At 42.0% G+C, this 12,320-nt stretch overlaps 7 non-coding genes and 1 pseudogene across 7 annotated transcripts; 6 read left to right on the top strand and 2 right to left on the bottom strand.

Annotated features, from left to right (window-relative positions):
• LOC115053648 (NACHT, LRR and PYD domains-containing protein 12-like) overlaps window positions 1-12,320 on the top strand; it is a 135,799-nt pseudogene that overhangs the window by 43,811 nt on the left and 79,668 nt on the right.
• Window positions 565-638, top strand: trnai-aau (transfer RNA isoleucine (anticodon AAU)). The gene has a single exon. It is a non-coding gene; the product is annotated as a tRNA-Ile (tRNA).
• Window positions 2,125-2,196, bottom strand: trnaw-cca (transfer RNA tryptophan (anticodon CCA)). The gene has a single exon. It is a non-coding gene; the product is annotated as a tRNA-Trp (tRNA).
• Window positions 3,112-3,182, top strand: trnag-ccc (transfer RNA glycine (anticodon CCC)). Its single transcript has one exon. It is a non-coding gene; the product is annotated as a tRNA-Gly (tRNA).
• Window positions 4,724-4,805, top strand: trnas-uga (transfer RNA serine (anticodon UGA)). The gene has a single exon. It is a non-coding gene; the product is annotated as a tRNA-Ser (tRNA).
• On the bottom strand, window positions 10,559-10,630 carry trnaa-ugc (transfer RNA alanine (anticodon UGC)). The gene has a single exon. It is a non-coding gene; the product is annotated as a tRNA-Ala (tRNA).
• On the top strand, window positions 11,196-11,267 carry trnap-agg (transfer RNA proline (anticodon AGG)). The gene has a single exon. It is a non-coding gene; the product is annotated as a tRNA-Pro (tRNA).
• On the top strand, window positions 11,907-11,980 carry trnai-aau (transfer RNA isoleucine (anticodon AAU)). The gene has a single exon. It is a non-coding gene; the product is annotated as a tRNA-Ile (tRNA).

Below are 12,320 nucleotides of genomic sequence, written 5' to 3'. Positions count from 1 at the left end.
GACAAACTTTGGTAGGAGGGTTAGATGATGGTCAGCAACTTACTTTGCAATATTTACAGATCCTCTGTACATCTTGGTACAAACTACTTTTGTGGTGCTGACATAACATGATGTTCTATCTGTCACCATCTTTACTGGTCCATGATTATGATGCATATAATGATCTTCATTTGCACGTGCACAGCGTGATTATATAAATTTTTATCTTGGCAGGTGACCAATTGTCTGCTAGTTCACGATGTCCTTCAAGGCAGATATTTCGGATCATTCTCGCATCCCAGCAGCACCTATTTTAAGGTTGTCGAGATAAACTCATGTAACTTCTTCTGCAGGACTTCCATTAAAACTCTCTGACCAATCAGGTAACTGCAGAGTCTTCATGTCTCCCTTTGGAACATCCTGACGTTTTATGGAAGAGATTAAACCAAACCAGATACTATCCAACAAAAACAGCTGAGGACAGTGCTGTGGACTTGAACCGGTAACAGGCTGATTGATTGATTTCACAGCCAATGCTGTCAGCTGGTTAAAGAAAGAAATAAGCCAAAAAAATGCTTTCACACAGGCCGGTTAGCTCAGCTGGTTAGAGCGTGGTGCTAATAACGCCAAGGCCATGGGTTCAATCCCCATACTGGCCACAAGCAGCATCTCATCTTGTATCAGTTTAGTGATTAGTTTCCAGCGGGCATTGTTCACCATGCAGGGGATGTAGCTCAGTGGTAGAGTGCATGCTTTGCATGTACGAGGCCCTGCGTTCAATCCCCGCCATCTTCAGTGTTGATTATGAAGCACAGGAAGTACTTATCTTGCGCAACACCCTGATCTCTCAACTATCCACTCAGCTTGGAGTAGTCAAGCAGGATGACTAGTCCTGTGTAGTCATCATACCAAATTACCAAAGTGAACACAAGTGTAATGTGTATACTGCAGTTGAGGTTGATGGTAAAGTGGTTTGTTTTAATGTAGGAGCAAAAGTTGAACAATATGGAGACTTTACTTGGGACAGTTGTCATTGGAAGCTTGTTCACATTGTGAAGCTTTTAAATGCAGTTTATTTTACTGAGGACAAAGAAAAAGACCGATTCACTTGTAGAGCTGCTGGTAAAACAGGGACAGTCTGAGATTGCTTGGACATCCTGACTGCACAAAAGAGAGAAATTTCAGGATGCATGATCCAACAAACATTTGGCTCCTGGCCCAGTTTGGTTCTGTCTGCAGAACTCAAAGGTATCTGGCAGGACCATGATTGTCTTTGGAGCTTCATTAACAGAGTGCACTCTACTGTGGAGGTCATGAGAAAAAGTGGGAGGAGTCTTTGATCTCTGTGATGTCATTAGAACCTTTGTGACATCACAGAATCAGCATCTCCTTTGATGGTTACTGATGGAACAGGAAAAGGTCAGATCCTGATATAATCTTGTGAATCCACAAGTATGCCTTTCTTTGTTTGTGTACCAACAGCCTGAGCTCTGGTTCTGACTTGTGTGGCGTTTTGTTTTGATGAACCTCATTATTTACACACACAGCACAAGACACATTCCCCCTTCAGGAATTGAAATCCCAGTCTTCCACAAGACAGGCGGAGATCCTGTCCACATCGGGGTTTAGACAAAGATCGTCCCTGGGTGGGCTTGAACCACCATCCTTTCAGATAACAGCCGAACACGCTGACCGATTGCACCACAGAGACCTGTTGACCTTTCTGTGTTGCTGTGTTGCTGTGTTTCTGTTGATGGTGAACTCAAAGGTTGTCAAAGTTGTCAAATGGTATTGTCGTGGAGACGTGGAAGGTCGAAGGGTTTTTCAGATGATGTGGTCCTTTTGGCACCATCAGCCTGAGATCTACAGCACTCATTGGATCGGTTTGCAGCTGAGCTACATGACAGCCTGCAGCCACAAAGGCAGCTCGTCAACTTGGAGAGCAGCAGCTTTGATCTTACAGGGATTTGAAGTCGTCATCTTGTGCCTTCAGATGTGCAGTCAGAGATGCTAAGATAGTCCAATAGTCCTCCTGAAATTCAGAATTTGTCTGTGATGTGAAGAAATGAAATGGATGTTCAGAAAAACACTTCCTGCTGCACCACAGAGGATGTGAGGGTTTACCAAAAGTGCAAAAAGATGATCTGACCCTGACGTGAGTTTAACACGCAACCTTCTGATCTGGAGTCAGACGCGCTACCATTGCGTCACAGAGTCACACCAAGGATTAGCAGTTTAACTCACAACCAGTCTGTGTGAGGCCCCAGGTTCAATCCCCGCCATCTTCAGCATTGATAATGAAGCACAGGAAGTACAGGAAGTAGGAGCCTCTTTCTCAGAGCACACACAGAAAAAATAAGATTTTCTGTTCCAACAATATACGTGATGTCCTCGCGTATGAATGAATGTTTCACTGATGCAGATTTTTACAGAACAACATCAACAACTCATAACTCCACAACGAGACTGTGTGACGTCACTGGAGATCAAAGGCAGTTCCTGTCTTTCATTGATCTCCAACGCGACACAGATGCATATGTCATTCTTTCATGTTTGCTTCAAATGGATGAGCGCAAGCGCACAAAGTCGCACAGAAATGTCCCTGGACTGATCATTGTAACTTTGTGTTATTGGTGTGTCTGATAAGTTAAGGACCATAAACTTTCTATAAAAGTGGACGAGTAGGTTAAAAAGTACTGAGACTGTCTCTCTCTCTCTCTGTTGTCCCTGCTATTCTTCATATTTGATCATAAAATCTTGAAGGTCATAATGACAACAAGCCCTCTTCTTGCTTACAGAAGACTCAACTATTTTAACACACATGGGGATCAACTGAGAGAGACTCATTCATTCAACGAGCCATTAGCTGCAATGACATAAAGGTCCTGGATCTGAGGGAGCCACAGGGAGCACACAGGCTTTAGTGTTTTAAGTCCTAACTCCTTTATTATGAAACAGTCAAAGTTTCAGAGACCAGAATGCCCTTTAGTGCAGGAAGGAGTTTACCTTGAGTCTGGCGCCTGAGACCACTCGGCCATCCTGACAGACAGATGGTTGGGTTGACAAGTGGAGATATGCTACGCTCTACTCTGCATTGCCATCATATTGGAGGTGCGTTTATCTGTGCAGTCAGCATTGGTGGTTCAGTGGTAGAATTCTTGCCTCCCATGCCAGAGGCCTGCGTTCAATTCCCGGCCAATGCAATGGTCACTGCTCTCCATGAAAAGCAGCAGTCAGCTCTGCCTGGATGCAACAGTGGTCAGGGCTGTATGTTTATACTGGAACACTGACAGGTCTCCTCCTTCTCACTCTTTTACTTACTCTGGGTTCCAGGCCTCGTTGGTGCAGCAGGCAGTATGTCAGTCTCATAATCTGAAGGTGGTGAGATGGAGCCTCACACTTTTAGTTCCACTTCCAGGCCATGGAAGCAATAATGAGAAGTCATTTCCACTGTGTGCTGTACAAGACAGAGAAACAACAAGATAAAGGTTTCTGCATCGCTGTTCAGTCACATCAACAGCAGGCTGCCATCCACAGTTCATCACTTTTATTTTCATTCCTTGTTCAAATCTTTATTTTTATCATTTAATATGTTTTGTTGTGTTTGAACTCCTTAACGCTTTGAGCTACAGAAAGAACAGGAGCTGTCGCACCACACAAGCATTTCAAAATAAAAGCCGATTTAGATTATTTTATTTGTATCATTAGCTCAGACCGCTCGGCTACACCACCACATACATTGGATAGTGAACAGCTAGCTGTTGCTAAAAAGCCATTAGCAGAGGATGGTTTCGATCCATCGACCTCTGGGTTATGGGCCCAGCCCGCTTCCACTGCGCCACTCTGCTCATAGGACAACCGCTAAGAGAAGCACTTGTACAAAAGGAAGTCGTCTGTGTTTCATAATTGAAATGATCAGTATTGTATTCTAAGAAGATGTTGTTGTCTTTGTCAGTCAGCACTGCCCCAACAAGTAGCACTTACTGAATTCAACAGTCAAGTTAGTGCTCAAGTTAAGGTAACATTTGTGACTTTCAAATTACTTCCTCAACCCTCACCCGACATCACTGATAATACCTGCTGTCCTGGTGATTGAAGGACTGACATTCCTCATCTTTTTTGTCCAAATTCCAACCAGGACAACCCCAAAGAGAAGCACTTATGCACAAAGAATTCATCAGTGTCTCTGATTGGAGTGATCCGAGTTAGATCTGAAGAAAACATGGCTCCAAGACTTATTGTTGTTTCTGTAAATTAGCACTGAAAGTGGAAAAAGAGCAAAGAGCATCTCCTTTTCCTGTTCCATCAGTAACCATCAAAGGAGATGCTGATTCTGTGATGTCACAAAGGTTCTAACGACATCAAAGAGATCAAAGACTCCTCCCACTTTTTTGTCATGACCACCACAGTAGAGTGCACTCTGTTAAAGAAGCTCAAAAGGCAATCATGGTCCTGCCAGATACCTTTGAGTTCTGCTGACAGAAGCAACAACAAAACTGGAACTATTTGGACTGAACCTGGTTTGTCTGTATTACTTCCAAGGTAGGTTTGGTGGTCTACCAGGTCCAATTCTCTCCAGATGTCCCCAAACACACGCTTCCCCTCCAGGTTTGTCATCTCCAGTATAATTCCCTCAAAAAGAGTTGGAAGCTGTGCTTCCTCACAACAAGAAGGTGCTGTTTCCTTTGGGGAGGAAACTATCTAGGCTGGAAAATGCTGAGTAATGCTGGCGCCAGTGTGTGTGGTTGTTGTGGCTGAGTGGTTAAGGCGATGGACTTGAAATCCATTGGGGCTTCCCCCTGCAGGTTCAAATCCTGCCAACAGCTTTCTGTTGTTGTCACAACATGTGCTTCTTTCATGCTTCTTCTTTTTGCTGCCACAGTCCTGGTCATATTGGATGAACTGTTGGAGTTACTGCCTTCACTGTCAGAGGGCAGAGGGCTGGACGATGAAGGCACACTGGCTGGACACCAGTGTGGATGTGCTGGGGGCATGAAGGACCTCCAGCACTGTGGGATCACCTTCCTCCATGTCATCCTCCACATCATGCTCCTCAATGAGGAGGTGAATCAGGGTGCACATCCTGCAGCACCTGACCGGTCTGCTGGAGCAGATACTGCACCCCTGTGAGCTCTCCAGAAACAATACACATAAAGTGATTCATTTCCAAAAGTTAATAAAACTAACAACAGATTTTAAAACTTACAGACAATCGGTCACCTGCCAAGATCAAAATATATATAATCACGCTGTGAACGTGCAAGTAAAGATCAGTATATGTATCACAATCATGGACTTAAAGCTTTGCAAGAACAAATGAATGGTACCACTTTGGGTCTGTTTGGAGAACATGGGGGGCTGGGTGATGTCATCACCAGAAATGAAAATGTGTACTAGCATGCATACAGGGGAATTAGCTCAAATGGTAGAGCGCTCGCTTAGCATGTGACAGGTAGTGGGATCGATGCCCTCATTCTTTGTTGGAGATACAGCATACAGGGTGGACTTCGGAGGCTTTTGGTAAACAGAAGCAAGACTGTTATTGTGTATGGAGCTCTGACTGTTGCACTTCCATAGCCATATCTGAGGCTCTAACTCAGACAGCTACAGTTATTCCTTTCTACATAAATGGTTTTCTTTGGGATTGTCCTGCTCAGAAATTCAGTAAGAATTATGATGATTTGCCATTTTAAATAGATTCTTTGGATCAGCTGCAACAACACAACCCTAATCTCTAATCACTGCAGTTAACAGTCCTCTCATCATATGCTAACGGTCCTCATGAATTTAAGAGGATCGTTGTCTGATCATTCTGTTCTTCAAACTGTTACCAAGACCACAGAAACTTCCTGCTGAAGGAGGACAACACATTTATTCAACACACTGCTTGAAAAAAGTTGAGAAAAAGTTTTCATAAAGTCACAATTTATGATCCAACCTGAGTGTTGACTTGAGTTTTGAATTCAGGAAGTGCTGCTTGTTGGGGCAGCGTTAACTGACAAAAACAATAAAGAAGTAAAGAATAAATTTCTTCTTAGTATCTAACTCAGATCACATCAGTCAGAGACACTGTTGATTCATTTCTGCAAAAGTGTTTCTCTTTGGGGTTGTCCTGTTTGGAATTTTGACACATTTTTTTATTTGTTTCTTGAGATCAGCTAAATTCACAAATTTGTCATCAACATTTCCTGAACTGAAGCACAGACTTGTGATGTGAGATGTGGCTGGAATTGAAACTTTCTGCAGAAGGAGGACAGGGTGCATCATTTTAGTTTAAGATAAGTCAGGTGAGTAAAATAAAATAAGTAAGTCTGAAAGAGAGTCCATTGCAACGGTGGCACAAAGATTAATCTGAAACAAAGGCTTTATGTGACTTGGTGGATTCAGTGAGAGACACTGATGATTATTTTCTGCATCAGTGCTTCTCTTTGGAGTTGTTCTTGTTTGATAGTCAACAAAAAAAAAGAAAAATAGATAAAGATTGCCATTTATTTAGATTCTTCTATGCAATCAGCTGACTGCCTGAATTCATCCCCAACATTAACCAAAGTGAAGCACAGCTCTGTGTTCTGAGAGCAGTAAGTGATATTTGTTGTGGCAGAGTTGGTGATTTCAAAAGTCAATCACAAGGACAGCAAGTTTTATCAGTGTTTTTGGGGGTGGGGGTGAAGAAAGTAGTTTGAAAGTCATGATTCATGAAGATTCATGAGTCACACTGGTGTGTCCTGGTATGAAGCACGGTGGTTCTGTCAATGTGTCCTTTCTTTCTTCTTACCTTGACTGTTGGATTCAGTCATAGCTACTTCTTGGGGGAAAAGTTTGTGACCTCTAAAGAATTTTTTTGAAGTCCCAAATGTTACTTTAACTGGAGGTGACATGTGGATCAGTGCTTCTCTTAGTGGACATTATATTTATTTCCACCGTTCTCTGCAGTCATGCTAATTCTCAACTGTACATTTATTCTTACTGGCTCCTTTTGTAAATTTATTCAAACTTTTTTTACTATGTCTTTCTTATTTTATAAATGCATTTTGCAGAACAGAGTTGTCTTTAAAGTTTGTTATACATCGTGTATGATGACAATAAAAGCATTCTAATTCTAACTCATTCTTTGAGCTTGCTCTGGTTGAAATGTTTCTTGAGATCAGTTAAAAGCATACATTTCTCATCAAGACTTGTGTTTTCAGAGCAGTAAGTGCTATTAGTTGGGGCAGAGTTGGTGATTTCAAAAGTTGTTCATTCCGTCCAAGCATTAATCAGGACAGGGAGTTTATGCAACCATTTGGTAGAAAAGAAGTTTTGGTTGAAATAAAACAACAACAAAGATGGCCATTTTGAAAAGATTTGTTCAGATCAGCTGCAGCAACACTAATCACTGCAGTTAACAGTCCTCTCATCATATGCTAACGGACCTCATGAATTTAAGAGGATCGTTGTCTGTTCCTGATGGACTAAATATGTTCTTCATTACAAACCATTACCAAGACCATTGAAACCGCCCAAACTAAGTAGACAGGGAGCTGTGGGAGTGGTTTCATTCAGGTATAAGATGGGCAAAAGCTTGAAAGGGAGGGTTAGGGTGAACGGTGACACAACAAGGAAGTGGCTGCAAAGACTCTTTGGAGGAGATCATGTGAGGTAAAAATTAAAGGTTAATGTGACTTCTATTCTCTTTGCTCTCTTTTCCCCTTTCAGGGTTAATTCACAAAAACCACATTAATTCTTGGAGCCATGTTTTCTTCAGATCTAACTCGGATCACTCCAATCAGAGACACTGATGAATACTTTGTGCATAAGTGCTTCTCTTTGGGGTTGTCCTGGTTGGAATTTGACAAAACATTGCTAAATTGATTCATTGTGATCAGTTAATCAGTTGTCTTTCCCCTTTGTATTTCCCCAACTGAAGCACAGACTTGTGTTCTGAGAGCAGTAAGTGCTATCAGTTGGGGTAATGTTGGTGATTTCAGAAGTTTTCCTTCCTTTACCCATTTCCCATTAGACTCTTAGAATCTAACTCAGATCACCTCAATCAGAAACACTGATGAATTATTTGTGCACAAGTGCTTCTCTTTGGGGTTGTCCTGGTTAGAATTTCAACAAATTGATGAAGATTCCCATTTTTAACAGATTTCTTCAGATCAGTTGAAACAACACTACCCTAATCACTAATCACCAGAGTTAGGTCAGAATTAAAGCTTAATGTGACTTAGCCAATTCAATGAGAGACATTGATGACTATTTTCTCCATGAATGTTTCTATTCTCTTTGCTCTCTTTTTCCACTTTCATTGTTAAATGGCAAAAACAACTGTAAGTCTTGGAGCCATGTTTTCTTCAGATCTTACTCAGATCACTCCAGTCAGAGACACTGATGAAGTCTTTGTGCATAAGTGCTTCTCTTTGGGGTTGTCCTGGTTGGAAATTGGACAAAAAAGATGAGGAATGCCATTCCTTCTTTTCTTCAATCACCAGGACAGCAGGAATTACCAGTGATGTGGGGTGAGGGTTAAGGAAGTAATTTAAAAGTCACAAATGTTACCTTAACATGAGCACTGACTCGACTGTTGAATTCAGTAAGTGCTACTTGTTGGGGCAGTGCTGACTGACAAAGACAACAACATCTTCTTAGAATACAATACTGACCGTTTCAATTACACAGACAACTTCCTTTTGTATAAATGCTTTTCTATGTGGTTGTCCTGGATGGTATTAAAACCAGTTTTTATAGATTTCTTCAGATCAGCTGAGTGAGTGAATTTGTCATCAGCATTTCCCCAACTGAAGCACAGACTTGTGTTCTGAGAGCAGTAAGTGCTATTTGTTGGGGTAGTGTTGGTGATTTCAGAAGTCAATCACGAGTTTTATCAGTTTTTGGGGTGTGGGGGTTAAGAACATCTGAATTAGTTTGAAAGTCACCTTAACTTGAGCACTGACTTGACTGTTGAATTCAGTAAGTGCTACTTGTTGGGGCAGTGCTGACTGACAAAGACAGCAGGTTTGGTGGGAGCCATGACTCACAACACAAATGCAGATATGTTTATCTAGAGACTAAGTCTTGGTTGGAATATAAAACAAACGTTGTCATCAACATTTCCTGAACTGAAACACAGACGTATGGACATAAAGCAGTAAATGCTGTTTGTTGGTGCTGTGTCATGCTAACGGTCCTCATGAATTTAAGAGGATTGTTCCTGATTGACTAAATGTGATCTTTATTACATTCCATTACCAAGACCATTGAAACTGCCTGAACAAAGTAGAAGATGTAAGATGGGTAAAAGCCTGAATGGGAGTCCATTGGAACTGCGACACAACAAGGAAGTGGCTGCAAAGACTCTTTTGGAGGAGATCATATGTGCAGTAAAAAATTTTTAGCTGAATGTGGCTTCTATTCTCTTTGCTCTCTTTTTCCCCTTCGGTGTTAATTTACAAAAACAGCATTAATTCTTGGAACCATGTTTTCTTCAGATCTAACTCGGATCACTCCAATCAGAGACACTGATGAAGTCTTGTCCATAAGTGCTTCTCTTTGGGGTTGTCCTGGCTGGAATTTGGACAAAAATTACAATCAGTTTTAGTAGTTTTAGTTCGACATCTAGTTTTAGTAATTTTGTGAGATCAGCTAAATTCATGAACTTCATCAACATTTCCCCAACTGAAGCACAGACTTGTGCTGTGAGAGCAGTAAGTGCTATTAGTTGGGGTCGTGTTGGTGAGTTCAGATCAGTAAGTTTTATCAATGTTTGGGGAGTGGGGGTTGTGAACGTTTGAATTTGTTTGAACGGGGGAGAACTTTTCAGTCATCAAAAAAAAAATCTCACACAGAGCATTGATCATACATTACAACCTTTAGTGTTCTCACACTCCCTGATGGTCTAGTGGCTAGGATTCGGTGCTCTCAGCGCCGCGGCCTGGGTTCGATTCGAGTCAGGGAAAATGTTTTTACTGAAAAATACAGGTGATTGACCCCAGAACATAAATATGTCATCATGCAGCTGGGGGTTATTCCAGGTAGGAGTTTCAACGAACTTTGAGTCTATCCCTGAACTCTGAGTTGACTGAGGTCGATGGATGCCATACTGAAGCTGCACTAGCTGTCAATAGTTTTAGTACCCACTCTGCCTCCTTTGATCTATTTCATGTTGGTTCAAACTGACTGAACACAGTCCACTGCAGTTAGCTGAGCTGCAGACCAGTCAGGGTGGAAGAAGGCAAGTTGGCAGAGGCAGTGTTCTGCTGGGTAACTTTGGGTCTGAAGAAACTGCTAATCACCCAACGTGGGGCTCGAACCCACGACCCAGAGATTAAGAGTCTCATGCTCTTCCGACTGAGCTGGCTGCTAGAACTGCAAAAAAACTTGACAAAAAATACAGAGTGTTATATGTATTTCAAGTGTGAACAAGACAAGAGCATGATTGTCTTTGGAGCTTCATTAACATTGTGCACTCCATGGTGGAGGTCATGACAAGAGATGGGCAGAGTCTTTGATCTCATACATATGTATGTGCATTCTCAGTAATTTGTTTGAGTGACTAAGCAGGAGCAGTTGAGCATTTCATACAGCATTATATTATAAATGCTGGAGATGCTGGGGATTGAACCCGGGGCCTCATACATGCAAAGCATGTGCTCTACCACTGAGCTACATCCCCTGGATGGCTTCTTACATACTGTGACAGGTGAAGGTTCATTCTGATGGAATGAACTGTTTCTACACAAGCTGCATGAATGTGACACAGAGCTCATGTTTAAAGTATTTTTCTTCAGTACTCTTATTGTGTATGGAGCTCTGACTGTTGACATAAGTGCAGGTGACCTAAATTCAGCAGGACAGGCAGCATTATCAATGGCCACTGCCTCATCACAACCCTAACCCATTTGGGTTACTTGAAGTGATGGTGGCCACTGATGCAACACTCCGTAGCAGCACCACTCTGATGTACAGGGATGTATTTTGGATCTGAAAATACCCCCAACATATGTGGCTGACCATCATGACTCTTACCAAAGTTTCTTTAGCATATAATAAACTGTCACATTAACTGTCACATGAATGTGCTGTGTGTAAATAATGAAAAAAAAAAAGAAAGCCCCACAAATGTTCCGTCAGTAACCATCAAAGGAGATGCTGATTCTGTGATGTCACAAAGGTTCTAATGACATCAAAGGGATGAAAGACTCCTCCCACTTTTTTGTCATGAACTCCACAGTCCACATGGCTTGTTGGTCTAGGGGTATGATTCTCGCTTAGGGTGCGAGAGGTCCCGGGTTCAAATCCCGGACAAGCCCATCTGTTGCTTTTCAGTCAATAAGGGTGCTAACCGTTACATATGGGATATTGGTGATTGACTGCTTTTCACAGGAGACAAACTTTGGTAGGAGGGTTAGATGATGGTCAGCAACTTACTTTGCAATATTTACAGATCCTCTGTACATCTTGGTACAAACTACTTTTGTGGTGCTGACATAACATGATGTTCTATCTGTCACCATCTTTACTGGTCCATGATTATGATGCATATAATGATCTTCATTTGCACGTGCACAGCGTGATTATATAAATTTTTATCTTGGCAGGTGACCAATTGTCTGCTAGTTCACGATGTCCTTCAAGGCAGATATTTCGGATCATTCTCGCATCCCAGCAGCACCTATTTTAAGGTTGTCGAGATAAACTCATGTAACTTCTTCTGCAGGACTTCCATTAAAACTCTCTGACCAATCAGGTAACTGCAGAGTCTTCATGTCTCCCTTTGGAACATCCTGACGTTTTATGGAAGAGATTAAACCAAACCAGATACTATCCAACAAAAACAGCTGAGGACAGTGCTGTGGACTTGAACCGGTAACAGGCTGATTGATTGATTTCACAGCCAATGCTGTCAGCTGGTTAAAGAAAGAAATAAGCCAAAAAAATGCTTTCACACAGGCCGGTTAGCTCAGCTGGTTAGAGCGTGGTGCTAATAACGCCAAGGCCATGGGTTCAATCCCCATACTGGCCACAAGCAGCATCTCATCTTGTATCAGTTTAGTGATTAGTTTCCAGCGGGCATTGTTCACCATGCAGGGGATGTAGCTCAGTGGTAGAGTGCATGCTTTGCATGTACGAGGCCCTGCGTTCAATCCCCGCCATCTTCAGTGTTGATTATGAAGCACAGGAAGTACTTATCTTGCGCAACACCCTGATCTCTCAACTATCCACTCAGCTTGGAGTAGTCAAGCAGGATGACTAGTCCTGTGTAGTCATCATACCAAATTACCAAAGTGAACACAAGTGTAATGTGTATACTGCAGTTGAGGTTGATGGTAAAGTGGTTTGTTTTAATGTAGGAGCAAAAGTTG

The sequence above is a fragment of the Echeneis naucrates genome, chromosome 2, assembly GCF_900963305.1.
Source record: "Echeneis naucrates chromosome 2, fEcheNa1.1, whole genome shotgun sequence".
NCBI lineage: Eukaryota > Metazoa > Chordata > Actinopteri > Carangiformes > Echeneidae > Echeneis > Echeneis naucrates.
This window is presented reverse-complemented; position numbering and strand designations above follow the sequence as displayed.